General features: G+C 40.2%; 1 protein-coding gene across 1 annotated transcript in view; it reads left to right on the top strand.

Moving 5' to 3' along the window:
* METAP1D (methionyl aminopeptidase type 1D, mitochondrial) overlaps positions 1–27,181 on the top strand; it is a 78,309-nt gene that overhangs the window by 20,297 nt on the left and 30,831 nt on the right.

Here is a 27,181-nt window from a genome sequence, read left to right as displayed (position 1 = left end):
ATTCCCTAAGCCCTTTCCTCCCCAGGACCTTTGCACATGAACTTCTCTTCCCCAGCTGTTGTCTGGCTAAGTCCTGCTTGTTCTTGAGGTCTTAGCTTCATCAAAGGGATTTCCTGACCCTCTTTACCACCCCTGTACTCCACCCCCCAGTATACTCACTCATTGTGACCTAGGCTTCTCTTTCATAATACATACCACATTTTAAAATCATATGTTCATTTGTGTGGTTGTTCTTTTAATGCCCAGGTCCCCTCTGAACTTTGTCATTTTGTTCTCCTTTCTGAGAGAGATCCTCAAGTTTATTCTCTGCCCCTTCTATTGAAGTTTTCCTTTCTGTTGTCATATTTTTAATCTCCCAGAGTCTGTTTTGTTCCCTTAAAGTTTTGTTTAAAAATAGTATTCTGTTCTTGTTTCATGGTTGCAACATGGTTTCTTGAGTATATTATTAATATACTCACCATGGTTTCTTGAGTACATTATTAATAATTTTCTAGAAATTTTCTTCTCTATATATTGTTTCCTCAGAGGTTTTTGTTTTTTGGTATTTATATTTTATATAAGAGACTTTCTCAGACATCTGGAAATCCATGGTTGCTTGCTTCTGTATAAGAATGGGGGATTTAGGGGCTTCCCTGGTGGCGCAATGGTTGAGAGTCCGCCTGCCGATGCAGGGGACATGGGTTCGTGCCCCAGTCTGGGAAGATCCCACATGCCGCGGAGTGGCTGGGCCTGTGAGCCATGGCCACTGAGCCTGCGCATCCGGAGCCTGTTCTCTGCAACGGGAGAGGCCACAACAGTGAGAGGCCCACGTACCGCCAAAAAAAAAAAAAGAATGGGGGATTTAAAAATCTGAGTGGGCTCGTGAAAGACAAGGAAAGACTGAGAAACTGTCAGAGACTGTAGAAGACTAAAAAGACTTAACTAATTACATTGTGGAATCCTGGATTTGGAGGCTGGCCCAGAAAAAAGGACATTAGTAGAAAAAATGGTGAAATTCAAATAAGATCCACACTTCAGTTCATATTAATCTACTAATACTAATTTCCTGTTTTGGATGGTAAAACTCTGGTTATGTACAATGTTAATGTTAGGGTAAGCTGATTGAAGGATGTGTAGGAACTTTTTGTACTGCTGTTTCCCTTTGTACTATTTTCAAAATAGAAAATAAAAACAAGACAAACTGAGTGGAAGCTCTGAGCAAGGAATGGGGACAAGCTGCTGTGGGTCAGCTCAGCCATGGGGTGACCTGATGGGGCCATTGAATGAGAAAGTGAGAGAGATGATAAGCAGGGAGGAACAGGTTCAAAGCAGCATGGCATAAAGATCGCCCAGGCTTCAGGGAGGAGAATGATTTGGAGGAGGACTTTAGAAACTGAGAGAACAGTAGGGAAGCATTTGTAACCATTTGGGGCAAAAAATGACAGTGGCTTGGACCAGGGTCGTGGGTGTGGAGAGAAGTGAATGGTTTTAGGAGCTGTTGGTGAGGTAGACTCACAGAATGGTTGTTGCTTGGATTTGGGGATGGGGCTGATGGAAAAGGATGAGTGGTCGGGGACCCCCTGATTCCCAGGTTCTGGTTTAGGCAGTTGAGTGGATTATGGTACCATTCATAGCGAACACTGGAGGGAGGACAAGGTTTGGAAGAGAATATGATCAATTTAACATGGAGAGTGTTAAGTGTGAAGTGCCCAGAGAGAGCCAAATGGAGATTTCCAGTAAGCAGAGGAGATGAACAGGTTGGGAGAGTTTGGGGAAGGGTCTGGGCTAGAGATGCAGATTTGGAAGTCATGAACATGGGGTGGCTATGTGACGGAACATATGTAAGCTCCCTAGGGGAAGGTAGTAGCTTAAGAAGAGGAGTAAGGACAGAACCCTAAGAAAAACTGATATATAAGGAGTAATCAGGGAAGGGAAGCCTACAAAAGAGGCTGAGGAGTAGCTAGAGAAGTAGGAAGCCTTTATGGGTAATTACCTTTCAGTTAATACTTTAAAGTATCATCAGATTCTGAGGTACGTTTCCAGATTCAGTATGGTTGACTTCTCTCCTCAGCACCAACCCTGCCTTTCCAAATACCTTCCAGATACCCTCACATAGAGTCCTGCTGCTACTTGACATTCAGTAAATCCAAACTAAGTCCTCCCCAGACCAGAACCAACTTATCCTCTATTCTTTCCCCTTTCTGTTAATGACACCACTGTCATCAGAGTCATCTTTGACTCCTTTCCGCTAATCTGTATGTGTTTAACCAATTATCAGGTTATGTAAATTATACCTCTGCAGTCTCTGGTGTCCATCCCCTTTCTTACATTCCCTATATTACCACAGAGGTTTAATCCCTCGTTACTTTTCATCTGTCCTCTTGTAATAGCCACTTAACTGTGCAATATCCTGATTCTCCATTGCAATCCATTCTACCCTTTTAACTTCCCTAAAGAGTAATTTTTTAAAAATTTTATTGAAGTATACTTGACTTACAATGTTGTGTTAATTTCTGCTGTATAGCAAAGTGACTCAGTTATATATATATTCCTTTTCATATATATATTCTTTTTCATATAAGAGCAATTTCTGATATTGGCATTAACCTACTTAAAAACTTTAATAATTTGCTTAATTAAATCTAAACTGAGCTCTTTAAACCTTTCAGAATATAGTCTTATTTTACTCTTCCAAATAAGCGTACTCAATACTTTAGCAAAAACAAAACCATTCGACACTTCATATACTCCGGCCTTTCATAACTCTACACTTCTGTTCATGCTTTACCCTCAGCCTATTATGCTGTTCCTTTGCCCTTCATTTTTGTCAAAAGCCTCTCTGTATATCAAGGGCTACGTCAAGCACCACCTTCTCTATAGAGCCTCTGCCTCTCTTGGTCTTCCCTAATAATTGCCATCTTGCCTGTCTGCCTCCCTTCCTTCCTTTCTTCCACCAATATTGGAACCCTACCAGTTGGGGAAGTTGCAGGAAACTGAAGTCATTCTGGCTATTTCAAGCAGAAGTGCCTTTAACATGGAAACTGGGTGTCCATAATTGTTGGGAGGTTAAAGAAACAGCCTGTTGGCGGAGCGTGCGGGAACAACTTCCAGAACAGCTCCTCCTTTCCTCCAGAACCAGCCCACCAGGTGAGTTAAGCTGCCACCACCTCCAACTGCTTCTGAGTACTCACGAAGCCGATGTGGGATGCTAGGATGCTGCTCAGAAAACCCTTACATTTCCCCATCGTGCTCACCAGCAGAAGAAAGAATAGCAGAAGCAGCAAGAATGAGGCCGCCATCACACTCCCCACTTCAGATCTCCCATGAATGCTTCTAACTGGTAAGGTGAAATTCAGATGTAGAACCTTGATGTTGGGGAGTCTGGGACACATAGTTCTCAGCTATTGAGTCTCCACAGTACAGAAGACAACTGAGGAGGAGGTTGGAATGCATGCTGAGACGATCATTTTTTCCACAGACACTTAGTGTGAGCCATGGGCTGTTATATTTGTAATAGTTTTCACACTAACCTTGTCACACCAGTGGATTATCAAGTCTGCTAGGATAGGAGTATGAATAATTCCTCTACCCCCTCCCAGTAAATACACAAGTTTCTATAGAGGGTAAGAACTAAATAACTATTTGCTATATGAGTGAAACTGAGTCATCTTGCCAAGACTAGCATCATTACTTGGATATAAGGGAAAACCTTTTAATATTAACCCAAGACAAGACAAGGGAGTCATTAAAAGGAAGTCTAAAAAACTCCAGAGGAAATTTCAGTTTGTTTATGTACAAAACAGAAGATTCTAGCTACAAATTGCTTCTTTTTTCTAACACTGAAGAGAAGAGAGCCTGTAGATGGTTCTAATGTCATTGAATAAGAAATGTCCTGTGGGGGAGGTGCAATTGCCATTGATGTTTGAAATGAGAAAACTCAGGGTAGTAGATGGAATTGAGTCCTGTAAACAGAAATAGATGACTTACTGTGATGATTAAAAGAAAAAGAAAAGTAAAACAAAGTTACTAGAAAATAGATGCCTCTGGAAAATAAGGAGGACTTTCATGTCACGGATAACCAAGGTGATCAACTTGACTTCGTGGCTATGGACAGATTTATGAGGATGTAAGGACTCTAATAATAAATTGTAGTCAGGGTTTGAAGGATAACTTATTAAGATACAACAAATAAGATAAATTGTATTAGAAATCTTTTCTTTATCTGAGATAAGAGGCTCACTTAAGAGATACTTCCATAAGTAGTGCAGAGGTAGGACCATAAAACTAAATAAGGAGTGGTAACTTCAGCTCTGGGTATAACACCATGTGACCTTAGACAGGTCCCTTAGTTAGCAGCCTGTGGCTTCAGCTGCCATTCCTTTGCTGATTGATCTCTCTGTCTATTCATTCCCCAAAGCTCACTGTCCTCTAGGCTATCCCAGTGGTTCTAACTGTATTGTGCATTTAGAATCACAAGAGTCTTTAATGTCTTCCCACAGTTCTTTAAACTCCTTATTTTAGAACACAAATCTCTTCATATTTTGACCCTGTGTGCATCTCTAATCTTGTGATGGGCACTCTTCCCTCAAGCCATAACACCTATAGATTTTACAAAGACTACTCTTTGTGTGAAATGCATATACCACGACTATCCTCATCTGGCACTACATTTATGCTCATTCTTTAAAATTCATCTCAAGTACACTTTGATTGATATGCACCATCTCTTTGTTCCAGCAGCATCCTTAGCGTACCTCTAGTGCTGTATTGTAACCATGGGTTAATCGGTCTATCTTTTTTTCCCTTCTAAGCAATAAATTACTTGAGCATAGGGATTCTGAGTAGTAGGTATGGAGAGGGGACTGGGAATCTGCATATTCAACAAGCTCCTTGGGGAATTCTGAAGGCTCAGACCTCAGTTGTCTTTTTTTTAACGATATCCTCAGTATCTTTATTTTATTTTATTTTTAAAACATCTTTATTGGAGTATAATTGCTTTACAAGGTTGTTAGTTTCTGCTGTATAACAAAATGAATCAGCTATGCATATACATATATCCCCATATCCCCTCCCTCTTGCGTCTCTCTCCCCCACTCCCTATCCCACCCCTCTAGGTGGAAACAAAGCACCGAGCTGATCTCCCTGTGCTATGCAGCTGCTTCCCACTAGCCATCTATTTTACATTTGGTAGTGTATATATGTCCATGCCACTCTCTCACTTCGTCCCAGCTTACCCTTCCCCCTCCCCATGTCAGACCTCAGTTTTAATTGGTTTCTAAGATCTGTTTCAACTCTGAAATGTCAAGGCTTTTCTTCCTTGCATTTTTAAAAATAAATTTATTTATTTTTAGCTGCACTGGATCTTCGTTGCTGCTCACGGGCTTTCTCTAGTTGCGTTGAGCGGGGGCTACTGTTCGTTGAGGTGCGCAGCCTTCTCACTGCGGTGGCTTCTCTTGTTGTGGAGCACGGGCTCTAGGCACGCGGGCTTCAGTAGTTGCAGCACGCAGACTAGGTAGTTGTGGCACACAGGCTTAGTTTCTCCGCAGCATGTGGGATCTTCCCAGACCAGGGCTGGAACCCGTGTCCCCTGCACCGGCAGGAGGATTCTTAACCACCGCCACCAGGGAAGCCCCTTTCCTTTCAGTTTAACGGATGTTGAGGAGGGGAGAAAAAGATTTTGGGTAGTTGATTAAAGCCAAAAAAAGACTGCCTATGCAGTCCTCTTCCATGCCCACTGTAAGATTGCTTATTATACTGAATGTAGGATAAGGTAGATAAGTAGAAATAAGATAAATTCCCTGATTTCATTTAAGAGTGTTGGCTTAATCTGTTCAACTTTTTATTCATTAATTCTGAGACTGTTGAGGGCTTGCCATGTGTCATTGTTCTAGTCGTTTGTTGCACATCAATGAACAAAACAGACAAAAATCCCTACCCTCAAGGAGCTTGCATTGATAGGCAATAAATAAATATGTTAAGTAAATCACAGAGTATTTTAGAAGGTGATAAGCAATGTGGAGAAAATGGAACAAGGAGGGAGGACTTTCTTTTACTTTGTCAGTGCTTAGTAATAAGTTACTAGAGAAAATAATTTATTTAATTTGAGCTGTTTAAATAAGCCATACTTTAAAAGGCAGAATTTAACCTGCACCCAGTCAGAACAGAGCTTGGGATTTGCAAAATTCAAGTCTAGTTTCCGTTTATAAAATTGACAATAACTGTCTTTCCCATTATGTTATTATATGTCAGTAGGAGAGAAATAATTTAAGGAATTGCTCCCAAGGAGTCCTAGTAAATTATGTGATTTTTTTTACCACTACAAAGAAAAAGGAAATAAGGAATTAAGCCACAAAGCAGTAAAAAGAAGTTTGTGTTTTATACTAATCTGCAAGGCTGATTTAATTTTATTATTTTTTAAAAAAAGAAATCCACTTCATTCCAAAGCCTCTTTTCTTATCTCTCCACTTCCCCTTTTTAATTTTCGGTTTGGATTTTCCTGTTTAGATAAAAAGTATGGGTCCTTTTAGAATTTATAGGGAAGCCTCATCATATGCATGAGAAGCACAGGACTTCAGCTTTACGTGTCTGGGGCGCTCAGGACTAGGCTAGTTTCGTGGGGAGAATCACGTATCCATCTTTACTTTCAAATAACTTAATCAAAAGATCAAACATTTCACTGTAAACAGTCTTAAAAGTCAAACTAATGTCACCTGCAGAGGCAGCTAAAAGAATGATGAGTATTGTTTTGCACAGCAGTTGAAACTGTTTTCAAAGTCCTTCCACAATGAGGTAGAAAATGACTTTTCTTGCACTCCTTAAAAACTAGAGCTGTGTGGTAATTCTGATGACTGTCAGTTCCTGTGGGGTGTTTACACAAAGGTACTTTTAAATGAAGAGACATTTTTAGAGCAATTAGAGACGAGGTTAGACAGAGAATAGCTGGCTCAGGGGCCTGGCAGGTCGGGGTTAAGGTTTATTGACAGGACAGGGTCAGGCGTCTGCTCAGCCACCACTGCCCCTCCTACCTGCCCTCCGGATACATCCAAGACCTCAGCCAGCCTGGGCTCCCTGCTGTAAGCCAACCCCCCCTGCACAATGTGGGAAGGGAAAGAAGAAAGGAGGAAGAACAGGCGAAGTTCTGCAGAAACATTACAGTTCAGTCTTGAAATACAAGTTTGAAAATATTTATGTCTATTTTTCTGGCCCAGATGTTGTGTCACTTTAGGAAGAAGAAATTTTAAAACATACAAAGAATTGTCTGTTCTTTCAACTTTGTAGTTTGCAGTTATTGCATCCTGCAGAAAGAAATTGCCTGGCCAAAGTAGTCTTTTAATTTCATTTTTCAGTTTTGAGTTACAGGTTTCTGGCAAGCTCCCTGACCACTACTGTTACCTGGTGGCGCCTATATTTCATCAAATTTAGACGTGCAGACTACCTGGATCCAGGCCCAGATGAACTGTTGGGACTGATAAACATGATCCCACCCTGCCCCCATGCATGCTCCTGCTTTTCCCTTTAAGGGAATCTAAAACTTAGAGTCCTTGGGTCCCCAAGGGAGTTAAAAAAAAATGTGTTCTGGTATTCGGGTAGACGAGTTTGCGCTGTGGTTTTCTGTGCTGCATCTCTGCTTGCCCAGAGGCTGGTGCACATCCCAGCCGTGCCCCACTTCTCCAGTGTTGGTGATTAATGCAGGGAAAATTTTTTGTTTTTAATAAAAACAAGCAGAGACATCTGTCAGTCAAGGCAGAATTTGTTTGACATCTTGTGATTGCTGCTTACAGAAAGAATGACAGCAGTTGTTAAACAAATAAGAAAAAAACTGCTGTTTATGGGTAGTTTGCAGATATCCTAAGGATATCCTTGTAACATTACTGCCTTCGCTTGTATAAGTAGAAAATAGTAGAATGAACAGAATCATTAATTTTTGAAATCTGGGTTGTATTAGATTTAAAGTAATAATAAAAATGGAAATATTAAGCAAATGTATTATTTTTAGCTGTGTAATATACTAGGGGCTTTTCCTTTCGTTAGAATATATTTCAAACATTTGTTTTTATGATTGCAGGGGGAGTATTAGCATTCAATGTAATCAAACTTAATTGCATTTCCTATATGAATTATTTTTAGTCTCTTTTTAAAATGCATTTATGATTTTTTTCCTCTATACTAGCTATTCCCATACGATTGCCCTGAGAAAAGGTTATAGAAAATTTGTCTATTTGCTTGGAAACGGTCAGAAATCACGAATTAAATTTTAATTTAATTTAGAATTTTTGAAATGAAATTTGGGGATATAATCAAGTGGGAAAAGCATGAAACTCTTCAGGGTCTGAGGTTTTTGTTCTCATGCCATGTTCATGTGATCTAAGAAAAATACTTAATCTCTGTCTGGCCCAAGTTATTCTACTTGGGAAGTGTTACAATAATTTCAGTCCCTGATGATGTGGAAGTATCAGATCACATATTTCCTTAGGTACTGGGTGAGATTGGGGTTTGCTGGGAAGAGCAGAAAAGGAACTTCTGGAATGTTGGAAATAGTCTATATCTTGATAGGTATTTGGTTACACAGGTGTATGCATTTGTCAGAACTCATCAAATGATATACTTTAAGATTTAAAGATTTGTTCATATCACAGTATGTGTATTTTACCTCAAAATACAAAAAAAAAAGGAATTCTAAACACATATTTGGTTAATGTTATACGTGTTGAAATATGGGGGAGAGGGTTTACTGTCTTTGAAACTTACTTTGAAATGCCTCCAAAAGAAAAAAAAAAGATGGATATAGAATGTTTAGAAATGTGATAAAGAGCAAATATAGTAAGGAGTTAATTGTAGGATCTAGGTAGTGTGAATATTTACCATAAAATTCTTTGAACATTTTTTTTTTTTTTTTGCGGTATGCGGGCCTCTCACTGTTGTGGCCTCTCCCGCTGTGGAGCACAGGCTCCGGACACACAGGCTCAGCGGCCATGGCTCACGAGCCCAGCCGCTCCGCAGCATGTGGGATCCTCCTGGACCGGGGCACGAACCCGTGTCCCCTGCCTCGGCAGGCGGACTCTCAACCACTGCGCCACCAGGGAAGCCCTGAACATTTTTATATGTTTGAAAATGTTCATAAAATGTTGGGGAAAAAGTGAAGGTACTGGTTATTGCTCGTTAAAGGATTTGTATACCTCCCGTTCTACCCCCCGTTCATTCAAAATTAAGCCACTTGGATTAATATCAAAAGGGGGGAGGAGTGTGAATGTGAGCCATTTAGATAAATAGAAAAATGTACCCACCTCATACTCTAGTTACTTTTGAAAGGCCGTTATCAAGCATGGAAGCCAAGAGTGTCTTTACAAACAAGAAGAGCTCTGAGAAACCCACATCATGCCCCCAACCAATGACCTCTCTGGGCAGATAAAAATTGGCCTCCAGACCCCTAACCATGGAAAAGGACATGGCCTCCTGACACATAATCTTCACCACTGGTAAGCAGGTAAACCCCCTGCTGTATACCTTATACTAAGGCCCTATCAAATGAAAATGGGCTTTCGGTTTTCAGCCAAATCTCAGGGATTTGGCCATGAACACCTCTGCTTTTATCAGAATGCCAAGCTATCTCTTACATCCTGATAGAGGCCTCTTTTTAAAGATATCTTATATGGGACCTCTGTGATACTTATGTTGTGTGTGTGTTAATCTTGAAGGGTCAAAAGGGTAAATTGGTTCTGGTGAATTTGAACCAAACTTCTAAAAGCTAATGATAATACATTTTTAAATGAGGCCATGTTGCTCAGTTGGTGCTTGAACAGTAAACTGGAAAGTCAAGATTTGAGAGGCTCAAAGATCTCAATTCTTTCAGGGTCTCAAAATGAACTCTGGCCAGTTAATTTATCTCCATTCATTGATTTTCTCACTTGGAAAATGAGAAATGAAACCTGGCACAAAATGCCCGGTCAGGGGTTCTGAAACTTTAGTGTGTGTAAAAATCATTTAGTTTGTTAGAGATTCCAGCTTCCAACACCTGGGTTTTCTGAATCAGTAGGTCTGGGGCAGAGCTCAGAAATCTGCATTTTAATAAATGCCTGGTGTGATACTGATGTAAATATTGGACCACGTGAAAACCAGCATAGGTGTGTTTTGATGGGTACTATGTTAACTGATAGAATCTTGTATTATTTTAGCTTTTTCTTAGGGAGAATTTTACACATACACTAAAGTAGAGAGAATGGTAAAATGAACTTCCATGGACCCATCACCCAGCTTCAACATTCTTAGTTCACTTCTACCCCTGTCTACTCCCTATACACTTCATCCACGGATTATTTGCAGAAGCAAATCTTAGACATATCATTACATCCATAAATATTTTAGTAGGGGGATTCTCTGGTGGCGCAGTGGTTGGGAGTCCGCCTGCCGATGCAGGGGACGCGGGTTTGTGCCCCGGTCCAGGAGGATCCCGCATGCCGCGGAGCGGCTGGGCCCATGAGCCGTGGCCGCTCGGCCTGCGCGTCCGGAGCCTGTGCTCCGCAGCGGGAGGGGCCACAACAGTGAGAGGCCTGCGTACCGCAAAAATATATATATATATAATATATATATATATATATATATATTATATATATATACCATATTAAACCTTACAAAATTAGAGAATAATTCCCTAGTATCAAATATGTCTGTGTCTAGATTTCCTTGATTCTCTCTTTTTTTTTCCCCCCACAGTTGATTTGTTGGCATCAGGAACCAAACACAGTCTACACATTGCATTTGATTGATGTGTCTCTTTAATCTTTTAATCTAGAGGTCCCCCTTCCCTGCTTTCTTTCTTTCCCTTGTGATTTATTTGCTAAAGAAACTAGGCCATTTGTTCTGTAGATTTTCTCAGTCTAGATTTTCTGACTGGATCCCCATGATGTCATTTATCATTTTTCTTTCCCCTGTATTTCCTGTAAATTCCATCACTTCCATCCTGAAGCCTGATCAGATTAAAGTTCAGTCTGGGGGCTACAATGCATCATTGGTCATGTCGTATACTTCCATCAGGAGGCACAGGTCTGGTTATCTCTCTTCATGTCATGTTAGCAGCTGTTGATGATCATTGCTGAGATCTGTCCTTACGTAGGGAGAGCCCCATATTTTGACTCTAAGTATTTCATGGAAGAACCTTCTCCCTCTCATCACGGATATTTCCTTTTCTAAGTTAGGCTTTTAAAGCTTTCACAGCTTTCACAGTGAACCCATAGCTGCCTACTTAGACATTGTGTTTGCTACAAAAAGCAGAAAGGCTTTCTTGCTTTCACATCTTAGTCTCATTTTCACAATATAGTAATCTTTAAAATTTGTCCTAGTGCCTTCAACATTTATTTCAGTTTCTGAGACATATTAAGATGAATGGATGACCACACAATTGAGCAGAAATTTGGGGGCCCTGTAATGAAACCACAGTTGCAGGCAAGGTGACCTGGTATAAGTACAAGTGAGTAAGAGCCTCCAGTTCTGTACCATCATCCCATCCTGAGGGGAAGGCGATGAGTTTTTAATACCTATATTTATTTACTTTGTCCTGAAAGCAAACATTTGGTTTCTGGATCAGGGGCAGACAATTATTACTTATAACAGTAACCATATTGGTTCCCTATACCCCAGTTTCCTCCTTGAGAGCAATGTGAAGGGGTCTAAAAGAATGAATTGGATATGCCAAGATCTCTTCAGGAACTGGGAATGAATGGGTTCATTCCTTCATTCAACAAACACATACTGATGGTCGAGTGTATGCAGACACTGAGCCAGCTCTGGAGAGGATGGTAAATACTACAGTACTCCCAACCTAATGCATAAAACCATATACCTCTGTGCCTAGAATTAGCCATCAAGTCTCATCCTATACTTATAGGTAATCAAATATATATATTTGTACATATGTGTGTGTATTTGATGTTATATATGTATGTGTATACAATTTTATATCTATATAAGCACATGTATGTGTGTATTTGATTTTATATATGTGTGTATATAATTTTATACATATATAGGCACATATATGTGTGTGTTACTTGATTTTCCCCTCTGACTTACATTATAATTTCAAAAATCATTTCCTTAAATCATAGAGTTGCTCATCTTATCTTTAGTTCTTCTCGGCCATTTCTACCTTAGCGATGAGATCCGTATACACCCAGCCCAGAATCCTGCCAAAGTGTGTTCTTAAGTCTTTGTTCTATCCTGAATTCTGTACCATTTGGAATTAAACCAACTCATTTGAAATGGAAAAAAAAAAAATCGTTTTCGGGCTTCCCTGGTGGCGCAGTGGTTGAGAGTCCGCCTGCCAGTGCAGGGGACGTGGGTTCGTGCCCCGGTCCAGGAAGATCCCACATGCCGCGGAGCGGCTGGGCCCGTGGGCCATGGCCGCTGAGCCTGCGCGTCCGGAGCCTGTGCTCCACAACGGGAGAGGCCACAACAGTGAGAGGCCCGAGTACCGCAAAAAAAAAAAAAAACAAATCGTTTTCTTCATTTGTAATTTATCTACAGATGTCATTTGCACTGACGTTTGCGTGAAGTTTTCTCATCTCCAGCTTCTCAGGTAGCAAGTGAATTAGCTATACTTTATACCCACTTTGGAGTTTGCTCATGTGACTAGGTTTTTTGAAGAGAAAGTGAAATCCCAATTGGGAAAATTAGACTCTGAGAAGAAAATCCCAGTGCAAAGTACTAAATATTTCCTCAGGCTGAAGAGACCTACAGCAGGACGAGGGACAGACCCAACAGCTGTGGTAGGTGCTGTGGATTAGGTCTGGTAGAGCAGGCACCCTAATAGGGGAGATGCAAAGACACAATTAGACAAATGCGATAACTCTGCAATGGGAAAGTGCTTGGAAGGAAATAAAGTTAAGAGGTAGTGAGTAACGGGGGAGACCACTTTAGAGAGAGCGGTCCCAGAAGGCCTCTCCGATGAAGTGACATTTGAGCTGAGGCCTGAAGGATGTGAATGAGCCAGTGACGTGAGGAGCTAGTGAAAGAGCAGATGCAGAGATGAGAAAGGACTTAGTATGTCTGAGAACAGAAAGGGGGCCTGGTGGCTGGCTGGCCGTGAGTGACAGGGGGAGTGGAGTGTGAGAGGTAGGCAGACGCCAGACCACGCCAGTACCATGTCAACTCTGAGAAGCTGGAATTAATGTTCTAAAAGCAGTTAACAAACATTGAAGAATTTTAAGCAGGAAAACTTAGTAATTATCTTCACTTAGGCTTTTTTTCTACACATGTGCAAACCTCTATGTGTGTGTGTGTGTTTTGTTTTTTTTATTTTTTGGCCACTCCTCGCAGCTTGCAGGATGCCGGACCTTAGTTCCCCAACCAGGGATCGAACCCATGCCCTCCACTATGAAAGCGCAGATTCCTAAGCACTGGACTGCCAGTGGATTCCCTATGTGTGTTTCTAATGGTAGCTTGCTGTAGGTGATCTGCAATTTGCTCTTTCATTTACCAATAACATCATGGGCATCTATGAAAGGAAGATTTATAAGGAAAAATAAGTTTGATTTGCTGTGAACAACATGACAAATAGATGTAGATATGTAAGAACTTGAAGCTGTGGCTAAAAATCAGTTTCCTAGGGGTAAAAAATGGACAGTGCTTGCTTTTAATGTCCATTATAGATACAAATTCACTTCAGTAACTTAAGAACATTAAAGACATATTCTAACTTGATTCTTGATTTTTTCATAAGCTTATCATGATTAGTATATTACTTTAATCATGTATTTATTGTTAAAACAACTTTATAGGCCATTTTTAGTCTTCTAGATACAGCACAGCTTGAACAAAGAAGGAAGATAGAAGAATAAGAATTCAGCAGGAAGTGTATGGTCAAACCATAACAAACCAAGAGAGATGATCAATAAACTCCACAGAGAATGTGTCACCTTGAGAAGTGTGGTTTACTATTGTCAACAATTATAAATGTACATATTTATTCACTTTTAAAACATATTTAATTTTTGTAAAAATAGACCTAAAAATCCTTAAACTGTAAAAACTCCGGCATCTTTTAGTTCTTGCCCATTTGTAAAATCTAAGCAAAAGCTTAAACAGGAGAAACTGTCTATATTACAGTAAAGCAAAGACAAGGATTATGTTTTCTGGTCTTAGAGTCCCCTGTAGTATGGGCTTTATGCCAAACATTTTCTAAAATAGCAGGTGAATGAAAAAACTATAGGCTACAAAAATAACTGCCTCGAACTCATGAAACCTGACGTAGCTAATTTTTAAGCCTACGTTAAAAAACATATTGCAGAGCTGGAAATGAACTAAAGCAGGCAAGAAGTAAGGGGCCTGAGGATGTGTGACACAGCACTGCTATCACATTACAGGAGGGATATCTCAGACAAAACCCCTGTCTGCACTCTTAACCCATGAACCCTGGCCCCAGCCTTCAGCATTTGGAAGTATCTTTTAAGTTCAAATCGTTGATATGCTTCTGGTTTTGTAATAAAGTCACAAGCAATAGTTATGCACTCATCAGTTACCTTTCTGCCTTTTATGGCAAATTGGAGACCCTGGAGCAACATCGATTAGTGAGAAATATTCTGTTTCTTAATAAAATCTTTCATGTAACTTTCTCCTGTACTTAAAAATGGAAATATAGGGACTTCCCTGGTGGTGCAGTGGTTAAGAGTCCACCTGCCAATGCAAGGGACACGGGTTCGATCCCTGGTCCGAGAAGATCCTACGTGCCGCAGAGCAACACTGCCTGTGAGAAGAGTAGCCCCCGCTCGCCGCAACTAGAGAAAGCCCGCGTGCAGCAACGAAGCCCCAACACAGCCAAAAAAAAAAAAAAAAAAAGTAAATATATTTAGCTTCTCCAAACATTTATTTGTATGGGACGCTTTTGCTAAAAGGTATCTTAATTCCACAATTAAACACTCACCAACATGTATGTATGTATGATACCTCAAGAAATCTTTCTGTTGCTTACTTTTAAGAAATTGTTTTATGGAATAAGTACTCAAGATAATTTAGAGATATTTTATTGTAAGTGCTCATCATTTTCAAAAACTCATAATTCAGAAGTATTTCACTGGAAAGGGAGACTAAAGACATTTATAGGTTTTTTTCCCCCCAGAGCTTCATGTTTATGAAACAGATTGTTAACAGTGGTGTAACTGAAAACACTGGAAGGGTCCCCTGGCCCCCAAATATCTCCACTCTACAGCCTGTTTGAATCTAAAATTTCCTACAATTAGAATCATTCCTTCGGATTAAGGGAATATCCACACAAAGCCTTTGTTTAATAGGCGTTATCATTCCTGTGTTTTGCTAAGACTGGATTTGAAGGAATGAGTTGGTATGTTTTTAATAGTCTTAGTGAAGAGGTGGAGGGGAGGGTGGGCATTCTTGGTGGGAGAGAAGGGAGACACGCCAGTACCAAGGGCTCCAAAAGAGGGCTTTAGGGTGTGGGAAAGGCAGAGCCCCTACTTCCTAAATATGAAATGACTGCTTATGTGGGCGCTGTATTTAAAACTAATTGTACTGTATCATCTAAGTTGTAGAATGGGTATAATCAGATGGGCCGTGTCATTCGTGAACACTTCTGTCTCTTTTGGAGCAGGATGCCACAGGGTGTGCAGAATAACTTGGCACCTTCACTGCCTCCACCGTCTGGGGGGAAAGTCCAGAAAACAGTCTAGTTGAATTCTTAGACGAGTTTTTGGCAAGAACACAAGGTCATTTTATACAGCTTGTCTCCCATGTTTTTCACTGAGTGTCTGAAAGAAAAGGGAGAATTTGTGGACCTGATTAAAACAAGGAAGTAACCCAGTGACTTAAAGAGGCACGCTGTGGAATTTGAATCCTAAAATACAGCCCTCCCTGGCTGACTTTTCAGCCATGGGAATAACCAGTTGCTTCATTGTGTGTTTTGTCAAAGTGCCTCAGCCATTTGGCCAGCCTGATGGTTACCTGCTGCCTCTTTTTATAGCCTCTGTGTCCTTTGTTGTTGCCCCGCTGGTCAAACATGTGTAACGGTGCCCTAGGGCACCAAGTGTGCCCTCAGGGAGCTAAGTGCTGCCAGATGTGGGAAGCAAGGGTTGATTCACATGGCCATAATTTCCAATAGCTAATTTTACCTGTTTTCTTTCGGTTTTGGGTTTCTTTCTTAAAGAAAAATCCATTTGGAGTTGGGTCCCCCCCGCTTTAAATTGCAGTCTTGTTACCTCTAATCTTCCAGCTCCACCCCACCCCCCAAATGAAAGTGTGAGAAGAAAAGGATGGAGGAGATATGTGATTTATTAAGCCTGGGTGACTAATGTTTTTACTTTATGATAAAAATTAATAGAATGTTTCTGTTTCACTGGACTCTGACCAGTATTTTTACTTCAAAGTGCAATTAAGTTTCACTGACTCAATCTTTCATATAGAAATTATTTACACAGAAATAGATAATATTTTAGATCAGAATCTTTTAGATAGAAATTTTATCTAATCTCTGATTAAGAACACTGAATTTATTGTTGAGAGCTCTGAGCTTTTAACTAGCTATTCTGAAAACTGGTTAAGTAGAGAGGAAGAATCAAGCCATTAGCTTGATTTCCTGTATGAACTGAACATCAGGATGGCCAAATACGTAGTCTAAAAAAAGAAAGGATTTCTTTACAGAAATATTCCTGCCAACGAATTAAAAAGTACTGATGAAATATTACCACTTGGCAAACCCCTAATGAATTAATGGATCTAGGCACTGACCATCAGTGGCTGCTAACATCACAAAAAGAGAGACATCTGTCAGAGACCTCCCCTTAAATATTCTTGCTAAAAAAACTGAATTTGAATCAAAACAAGTCCCTGGGTTTAATATCAGTCTATAGGAAATATAAGGGACAGAGACACCACTAGATATAACTAGTGAATTCCAGTGTGAGGAAGATGCTAAGGACAAAGAAATTCATTTCTTTAACAAATAAATTACATGGAAGAAAAAATAAAAGAGGAATTGATTAAACAGGCATAAGAGATGTCAATCAAATGCAATGTGTAGATCTTCTTTGGATCCTATTTTAACAAATCATTTGTTTAATAAAAAATTGAATTATATATAATTATATATATATAATTTTCATATATATGACAAAAGGAGAGTATCTGAAGACTACAAATATTTGATATATTAAGGAATTAATATTAATTTTTTAATATGATAAGGTTATATTGTTAAATCATTAAAGAGTTCTCATCTTTTAGATATACATACTGAAATATTTACAGATATGATATCTGGGATTGGCTTCCAAATAATTCAGTGGGAAGGGAGAATGGTTGTAGATTAAACAAGATCAGCATGAGTGGATAATTGTTAAAGCTAGATGATGGGTACATGGTTCGTTGTAGTAATCTGTCTACTTTTGCATATGTTTCTAATTTTCTATTTTTAAAAAAAATTTTTTAAAAATAGGCTTAGGGCCTTCCCTGGTGGTGCAATGGTTAAGAATACGCCTGCCAAGGCAGGGGACACAGGTTTGATCCCTGGTCTGGGAAGATCCCACATGCTGTGGAGCAAATAAGCCCGTGTGCCACAACTACTGAGCCTGCACTCTAGAGCCCGCAAGCCACAACTACTGAAGCTCACACTCCCTAGAGCCCACGCGTCACAACTAATGAGCCCACGTGCCGCAACTACTGAAGCCCTCGCACCTAGAGAGCCTGTGCTCTGCAACAAGAGAAGCTACCACAATGAGAAGCCCGCGCACCGCAACAAAGAGTAGCCCCCGCTCGCCACGACTGGAGAAAGCCCACGCGCAGCAACGAAGACCCAATGAAGGCAAAAATAAATTAAAAAAAAAAACTCAAAAAAAAGAAATAGGCTCAGGTTTGAAACTTAGATCTGCCACTTGTAACTTTTGTGATCTTGTGCAAATCCCTTAACCCCCTTGAGGCTCAAGGGTTTTTTGCCTGTAAAATACATACAAGAATGTCTTCCCAGTTTACCTTACACAAGTTGTTGGACCAAATTAAATAATCTGTATGAAGTTATTTTGTAAATTGCTATAAACATGTCAGCTATTTTATTATTGTTATTATAAAGCTTCTGAAAGGATACAGTTTTCCTGCTAAGAAAGTTTGGTAGGTTTTTCTGCTTCAGCAAGCAGTATAGTTGTCCCATGTACGTCATATCAATTAAAAAGCCCTGGAATAAGAATATAGTTATATGGCCATCGAAGATATTTATTAACTAGTTTGTAGTAATAGAATAATTATAATAATTCATTTTAATTTTTTTCAAATACAAATTTCTAATAGCCTGGTCAATTAAATATAATATAGATAACTATGCTATTAATTTTCACTGTGTAATAAGAATTGTGAATTATTTCTGATTTTCTATTTTACTTGATTTTTAAAAATTGCTTGAATTTAACATATTAATATTTTGAATTACTTGCATCATAATATACAGAAGCCCGATTGTTAGAATGCTTTCTCATCCTTTTTTTGGTTTATTTTGTTTTCTAGTTCTGGCTTTGTCCCTCCCTCCCTCCCCCTCTTCCCTCCTTCCCTCCTTCTTTCCTTTCTTCTTTTCCTGCCTTCTTTCCTCTCGCCCTTCTAGCACTTTATTGTGAAGTATAATATATAGAGAGAAACATGTGTAAAAGGATTGGGCAATTTAACGAGTGATTGTAAAGCAAACACCTGTATTACTACTGTGCCGGTTAACACACACAAAAAAAATCAGAATGTTGCCTGTACCTCAGAAGAACTCTCATTGCCTTTCCCAGTCCAAATCTCTTTCATCTCCCAGGTAATCACAATCTTGACTTTAATAGTATTCACTTTCTTACTTTTGTTTATAGTTTTACCCCCATGTATAGATTCATTTTTTTTTTTTTGGTTTAAATATTATTAATTTATTTTGGCTGCACTGGGTCTTCGCTGCTGCGCGTGGGCTTTCTCTAGTTGCAGCGAGCAGGGGCTACTCTTCGTTGTGGTGCGCGGGCTTCTCATTGCAGGGGCTTCTTTTGTTGTGGAGCACGGGTTCTAGGCACATGGGCTTCAGTAGTTGTGGCACTCGGGCTCAGTAGTTGTGGCTCGTGGGCTCTAGAGTGCAGGCTCAGTAGTTGTGGCGCACGGGCTTAGTTGCTCTGTGGCATGTGTGATCTTCCTGGACGAGGGCTCGAACCTGTGTCCCCTGCACTGGCAGGCGGATTCTTAACCACACCCCCGCCCATGTATAGATTCTTATAGAGTATGATTCAATTTTGCCTGTTTTTGTACCTTTATATAAATAGAATCACAGATTCTCTTTTTTTCTGGCTTCTTTGACTCGACTTTATGTTTTAAATATTCATCCATATTATTGTCTGTAGGTGCAGTTCATTTATTTTGGTTGCTGTATAGCCTTCCATTTTATGAATTTATCATAATTTATCCATTCTGTTGTAGATGGGCATTTGGATTAGTTACACTTTTTTTCTATTACAGACGTTCTTGTACATGTCTTTTGGTGCATCTCTGTACCTCTGTATGCATTTTTATGCGTGTATACCTGGGATTGAACTAGTGACTTCATTCTGTTTTTCATTGTGGTTGTACCAATCGACACATTCTCCAGTAATATTTGAGTGTTTTTGTTGCCCCACGTCCTCACCTGTACTTGCATTAAGTTTTAAAATGCTTTCTTTAAAACATTATTAGTAGGACTCCCCTGGTGGTGCAGTGGTTGGGAATCCACCTGCCAATGCAGGGGACACGGTTTCGATCCCTGGTCCGGGAAGATCCCACATGCTGCGGAGCAACTAAGCCCATGTGCCACAACTACTGAGCCTGCGCTTTAGAGCCCACGAGCCACAACTACTGAGCCTGTGTGCCACAACTACTGAAGCCCATGTGCCCTGAGCCCACGCGCCGCGACTACTGAGCCCATGTGCCACGACTACTGATCCCATGTGCTGCATCTACTGAAGCCTGTGCACTTAGAGTCCATGCTCCCCAACAAGAAAACCCACCGCAATGAGAAGCCCATGCACCGCAATGAAGAGTAGCCCCCGCTCACCGCAACTAGAGAAAGCCCATGCACAGCAATGAAGACCCAATGCAGCCAAAAAAAAAAAAAATTTATTAGTAAAAACAACATGGATAAATAAGTTTACTGTTGTCTGTTACTCATTTGCACTTATAATTTAAAAGTCTGGGTTTTATTTGAGGAGTGTGTGTGTGTGTGTGTGTAGAGGAGTATTTTACTTTTATTTCTTTTGCCTTGGAAGACTGATCTAAGAAAGTATTGCTACAGTTTATGTGAGAGAATATTTTGCCTATGTTCTTTTCTAGGAGGGTTTTTTTTAAATTTAATTAATTAATTTATTTATTTTTGGCTGCATTCAGTCTTTGCTGTGCGCAGGCTTTCTCTAGGTGCGGCGAGCGGGGGCTACTCTTCATTGCTGTGCGCGTGCTTCTCATTGCAATGGCTTCTCTTGTTAGGGAGCACAGGCTCTAGGCATGCAGGCTTCGGTAGTTGTGGCACACGGGCTCACTTTGTGGCTTGTGGACTCTAGAGCACAGGCTCTGTAGTTGTGGCACATGGACTTAGTTGCTCCACAGCATGTGGGATTTTCCTGGACCAGGGATTGAAACCGTGTCCCCTGCATTGGCAGGCAGATTCTTAACCACTGTGCCACCAGGGAAGCCCCACTTGCTAAATTTCATCTTCCTACCTAACCACTACTGCTCTGGAGACCAGAGGGAAAAAATAATATAGCTTTAAAAAAGGAGAGAGCATTTATGTACCTTTTTCATTCAAAGTGATACTATACCTATAATGAATGATAGCTCAACTTCTTGATTGCTATGTGCCAGGTGCCATAATGATAAATACTTAATACATATGAACTTATTTAATCCTCACAATTAAAAAATTTTTCCCTTTTTATTAACAGATAGAGAAACTGAGGCACAGAATGATTAAGTAACTTGCTGAAGGTTGGCAGCTAGTAAATCTTAGAGCCAGAACTGAAGTTAGACAATCCAGCTCCCCTGGCTCCATCTAAGTTATTATTAACCAGACGTCCTGCCCATATTGGTGAACTCCAGTTAGAGTGACAGTAGTCCCACCGAGCCACCATGTTTCCTCTCAAGGTGGCTGTACTGGGGCTTGAGGTGTTCATTCTGGTGCTAAGGGTCAGGGAAGTGGGGTTGCTTGAATTTCAAAACAGACTTGCTTCCTTTCACTTGCTCTAGATGTTGGAAGAAGCTGAAGCAGCATGAGGATCCTAGCTCTGGGGCTGGTACAGATTTTATGAGAAGGAATGAGATGTGGCCTACTCTCCTCTCTAGCATTTTCAGGGCCATTCAACCTCCATCCCCTTTCCAGTGGGAGATGGAGAGGAAGAGGCTGAGAATGGGAGGTAGAAGGCCATAGAGAGGACATTTCACTTTCCCTCCTTGTCCATGTAGAACATGTTTTCCTCTAGAAACCACACTGTAAATGGCAGCAACATTCCCAGAAAATCCATAATGTAGCTAAAATATCAGGTGTTTGCAGCTGAATTGTTTCCTAGCTTTTTCTTTTCATTGCAAATGTGTAGTATTTCAGTTATATTATGGGCAAATGGGCTAGCCTAGAACTTAGACACATTGCTTATGTAGGAAAATGCTTTCCTGACATCTAAGACCACATATTTATCTTGGTGTAGAACTAACTTTTTCCATAGTATGGATCACTGACTACCTGAATATCCTGTTCCAAGCAAACCGTACAACATGGATTTGTTTGATAGTAAAGTGAAAAACATCTCTAATAGGATAGGGAATCAATTTATATGGACACACTGTGATGGGGACCAAGCTTTAATAAGCTAAGATATTTTAAAATCCCAGCAATACAAATATCCATGTGCTTTTCATTTGTCGTATATGGGCTTTTATTTACCAGCCTACATAGAACATTGAAACATTGATGTTGCCACCTGAACCACTTTTAGATCTTCAGATTTGTATGGCAAAAGGAATGATAATTATGATCTGCTACAGGCTAGAATAATTCAAAAGGAAATGTGCATTACTAATATGGCAGAGCTCATAAATTCTTAATGTCAGTTTGCCATTTGTGGCTGAAAATTGCAGTCAGGCTGGTTGGCTAGAGGCAAAAAGACTAGAGTTACATAATATTTATGAGGTCTGAAGTTAGCGTCACCAAACCCAAATATTGCCAGCCTTTCAGATAACTCAGTGAGGTCAGCATCATCTAGTCATGGCAATGGAGTTGAGAGCAGAGTGGATTTGGTAATGATGACACATTAATTCTAGGTGTAAATTCTGTCGATATCAGTCCACTGCTACCCCCTTTACAGGATTTATGGCCTTCCTGTTTTATGTATTATCCCTGAAATACTTACCTGAGGGGCCCCATACCATTGTGCAAAAATCTACTTGCTGCCTAAGGTTTTATGACACAGAGGTGGAAATGGAACTTCCCTCACTGCAGTGTTTCTCCAGCACTTCCAGTGTTGAACTTCCATGAAGACTTCCTGCCTCTCTGTACATCACCATGATGGCCAAGCCCCAGACAGTTTTCAGATCCCAGCCAGCACCTTATATCACACTGTGCTCAGAAAGAGTTTGGTGTCCAAACCTGTGCCCTCTTGTGCTATAATGTACTTTAGGAGTTTTACTTGCGTAACATATGAGCAGTTAAAACTCAACCCCAGGTTTACTCCAAAGAAGGATGCGTGGCTGTAAACTGCAAATTAGAAATGTGTGAATAACTCTGCAGTTTCTACCATCAAGAAGCATCAGTCCTGGGGCTGTTCCTAACAGGAGCAATTGCAGATCAATGCTCATTTTAAATACTTTGCTTTTTCATTGTAAACAGCATGCTAGATTTAGAATAACTCTTCTATTTCCTACACTTTCTGAATTCTTTTATTTTATTTTATTTTTGGCTGCGTTGGGTCTTCGTTGCTGCGCACGGGCTTTTCTCTAGCTGCGGTGAGCAGGGCCTGCTCTTTGTTGAGGTGCGCCGGCTTCTCATTGCGGTGGCTTCTCTTGTTGTGGAGCACAGGCTCTAGGTGTGCAGGCTTCAGTAGTTGTGGCTTGTGGGCCCTAGAGCACAGGCTCAGTAGTTGTGGCTCACAGGCTTAGTTGCTCCGCGGCATGTGGGATCTTCCCGGACCAGGGCCTGAACCTGTGTCCCCTGCATTGGCAGGCAGATTCTTAACCACTGCACCACCAGGGAAGCCCTCTTTGAATCTTTAGGAAAGCTATTTTTCTTTTTTAGTGCTAGACCAAATGCTCTTTAAATTTTTTTGTTATTGAAAATTTCAAATATAGGTAAAAGTAGAGAAAAGGGTATAATCCTCCATGCTATTACCTGTGGATCAGATATTTATAATGCAAAAAAGTAGTCATTTTTTTCTGCCAAATATATGTCATAGGGATTTTCCAAACTTGCAGGTGGAGTTGGAAGTAGTATTCTGAAACTCATGGAAGAGAATACGTCAGGAAAGCATTTGCTCTAAGAGAACAGTAAGGAGAGGATTTTTCCCACACACACCCTGGCCCCCCTTCTACAACTTTAAGGAATATTTGTCTTCCCAGGGGGAACTCAAACTGAATATGAGGATCCTGGCAACTAGAGGTATACAGAGACCTTGGTCGGAAAGCTGGCAGATTAGTTTTTAATTTATTTTTATTTAAAGTTCTTGATTTCTTTCACTGTTATAAGATGAGGGGAATTTTCGTAATTGTGCTGTTTGCTCAATGCAGTCAGACCTTCTTGTGCCTACAGGCACAGTTACAGCTGCATAAAGGCTGAATTAAGATGGAACCCTACCACTGAAAAGATTACGGTTGCCCCATCCCAACCCAGACACACAACTCAACACAAAAACAAGACTAAGCTGTAAATTTAGGTAAGTGTAGAATAATAAGTCTTAAAAAGTTCTCACTCTTTCCCCCAACCCCTCATGATTAGGTCATTGCTTTTGAGGGGGAATATTTTAAATATCAAACCTTTGCCAAAAATCTGTCCTTTTTTGGTGCCTTTAATTTACTGGCACTTCCAGCACCTGTTAGCCTACCTCGTTTAACACTTCATATTTGAGAAGAGGGAGGGTAACGTTGGGGCGAGACAAGGTAGGAGGGGGTGAGTTGGCAGTGATGGAAAGGAAAGCCTAGTTAAACCCAGTCAGCCCCAACTCACTTCTTTCCAGTGGAAAAAGCGTGTGAGTCTGTATGTCTGTTTGATTTTTTTTATATATTAAGGAGCATGAAAGTATGACACTGGAATATTATATTTCAACTTTTTAAAACTTATGTTTTTTTAAAAGAAAAACCATTATTGTCCTATGTTTAGGCAGGTAATATAATGGAAAAAATCCATTTATGATAACAACCAAGAATATAAAATATCCCAGAGTAAACAAATAATAAGGAATATACAGGGCCTATGTGAAGACATTAGATGTCTACTGAGATATAGTAAAGAAGACTGCAGTAAATGTAAGGACATCTCTTAAATAAGACAACTAAATATTTTAGAGAGTCATAGTCTCCCTAGATTAATCTATAAATTCAATATAAGCCCACACTTTATTTTATTTTTTTAATAATATTTAATTTTATTTATTTTTGGCTGTGTTGGGTCTTTGTTGCTGCGCACAGGCTTTCTCTAGTTGTGGTGAGCGGGGGCTACTCTTCGTTGCGGTGTGCGGGCTTCTTATTGCGGTGGCTTCTCTTGTTGGGAGCACCGGCTCTAGGCGCGCAGGCTTCAGTGGTTGTGGCGCACCGGCTTAGTTGCTCCGCGGCATGTGGGATCTTCCCAGACCAGAGCTCGAACCCGTGTCCCCTGTATTGGCAGGTGGATTCTTAACCACTGAGCCACCAGGGAAGTCCCTAAGCCCACACTTTAAACAAAGTTGAAATGCAAATGGCAAACTGAAAAAAAATTTGAAACAATATAGTACACAAATGTTTAATGTTTCTAATTCACAGAGCACACTTAAAGTAAATCCAGTAAGAAACAGCCCACAAGGCCTGAATGGAGATTTCACAAAAGAATATAAATACATAACTAAAGAGATCTTCAACCTCAGTAGTATCTGAAGAAAAACAAGTAAAAGCGAGATACCATTTTTCATTTATCAGACTGACAAAAGTTTCAACATTAATAATAGTGGTGAGGGTGTAGGGGAATAGGTACCATTGGGAATATAAATTGCTCTTTTGTGGAGAGCAGTTTTGCAGATATGTCAGAATTTTGTATATTTTTTAACCCAAGAATTCTACTTGTGGGAATTTAAGCTAAAAAAAAAATTACAAATACATGTATTTGTAAAAGGTATATTGTGCAGGGCACAAAACAGAAGAACTCACCTAAATGCTCATCATCAGTTAAATAAAGTGCTATGTTACCCATCCATATAAAGGAGTACTATGAAACCAGTAACCCAGGAGGATAAAAAGTATCATGTAGATCTATAGTTTTTGTTAAAGACAGGTATCTTGGGATTCCCTGGTGGCGCAGTAGTTGGGAATCTGCCTGCCAATGCAGGGGACATGGGTTCCAGCCCCAGTCCGGGAGGATCCCACATGCCGCGGAGCAACTAAGCCTGTGTGCCACAACTACTGAGCCCGCGGGCCAGAACTACTGAGCCCGTGGGCCACAACTACTGAAGCCCACGCGCCCAGAGCCCCTGCTCCGCAACAAGAGAAGCCACCGCAATGAGAAGCCCGCGCACCGCAACGAAGAGAAGTCCCCACTCGCCGCAACTAGAGAAAGCCCACATGCAGCAACGAAGACCCAACGCAGTCAAAAATAAAATTAATTAATTAATTTTAAAAAAAAGACAGGAAACTTCTGTATACTGTGGAGAGAAATTACTAGCTTTCAGAATAGCAGTTTATAAAACTACATGTACAAACAGAATATTTATAAAATATAAATTAATATACTATTAAAAATATAATAAAAATATATTAATGGGTACATAGAGAAATGGTATAAAGTGTGTTTGCTGAATGTTAACAGTGATCATTTGAGGAAGCTCTTTACCATTTTTTACTTTATACTATTTATGCTTTCTCAGTATTGTTATAAAAATGTTTAATACCATGCATATACCATTTTCATAATCAGAAAAAAAAAAAAGTAGGCTTCCCATGAACTCTGGCTCATTCTGTGTGGCTTCATGCAAGGACAGAGCACATCCACTTAGGATGATGACCCTTGTGAAGTGAGTTCAGAAAGAGAAAGCTAATGCCGGGCACTGTCTTCTTCACAGCTGCCAAAGACCCACTGAAGAGCTTCTGGTGGGAGGGAAGCGATTGCATGTGGCTTCCATACTTTTATTTGAAAGCACCTAATTCATATGGAACAAAGTGGTAGGATGGTTGTCCAGGATGGTCTTCCAGCATATTGCCTAGCCATGTAGACCAGAGTGTCCCTCAGTCAGACTCAGTGGAGAGGTCAGTCATGACAACGAAGGGAAGAGGAAATTGGAGTTGCTGTTCATGGGTTCACATCTGTCTCTCTCCATGTTCCTTATCAGATTCTTTCTTTTGATGCAGCTGGAACAAGATGATTTGCAGCTATTTCTAAAGGCCAGTTCTGCTTTTTCTTTTTCTCCTTCTCTTCTTCACTTCCTAGGAGCCATCAGCGGGTGAAGAAACGATGGTTGTCCAAAGTGAGTGCTGTGTCCTCATCCATGCTGCAGTATATTTGTATAGATACCATTTGCCTGATCATACCCTTGGGGCCCTGTCTCATTTATAGCTGGGCTCCCCAAATTTTATTCTTTCTTCTCAAATGAAAAAGTTTTCATAGATTTCCATCTAATGCTTTTTTTTTAACTACAGTTTGGTATCTCAGAAATCTGTCCCTGTGGGTGTTCACTTAGATTCTGAAAACAGAGCTAGGGTCTTGAAGTGGTTTCCAAGTAAATAATGAAACATGTGTTCAAAGTCTGTAACTCTTCCTTCTCCTTAACCACATCCTAGATAACCCGCCAATGGTGAGTGTCATTTGTGTGAATAGATTCTCCAGTTTTAGTTTTCAAGGCCATATTTTAAATTCTAGCTGTCTGAATGATTAATGTGACTAGGAAAATACTGTTGACCCATTTAAATCATGTCAAGCAACATCCATTGCTCATCTACATAATGAAATACACACTAAACATTACATCTTAAGTGTGGGAGCCAGTGAACTACAAAATAATGTTTTACTCCTGTA

Source organism: Monodon monoceros, unplaced genomic scaffold, assembly GCF_005190385.1.
Source record: "Monodon monoceros isolate NGI ecotype Baffin Bay Population unplaced genomic scaffold, NGI_Narwhal_1 Super_Scaffold_16, whole genome shotgun sequence".
NCBI lineage: Eukaryota > Metazoa > Chordata > Mammalia > Artiodactyla > Monodontidae > Monodon > Monodon monoceros.
This window is presented reverse-complemented; position numbering and strand designations above follow the sequence as displayed.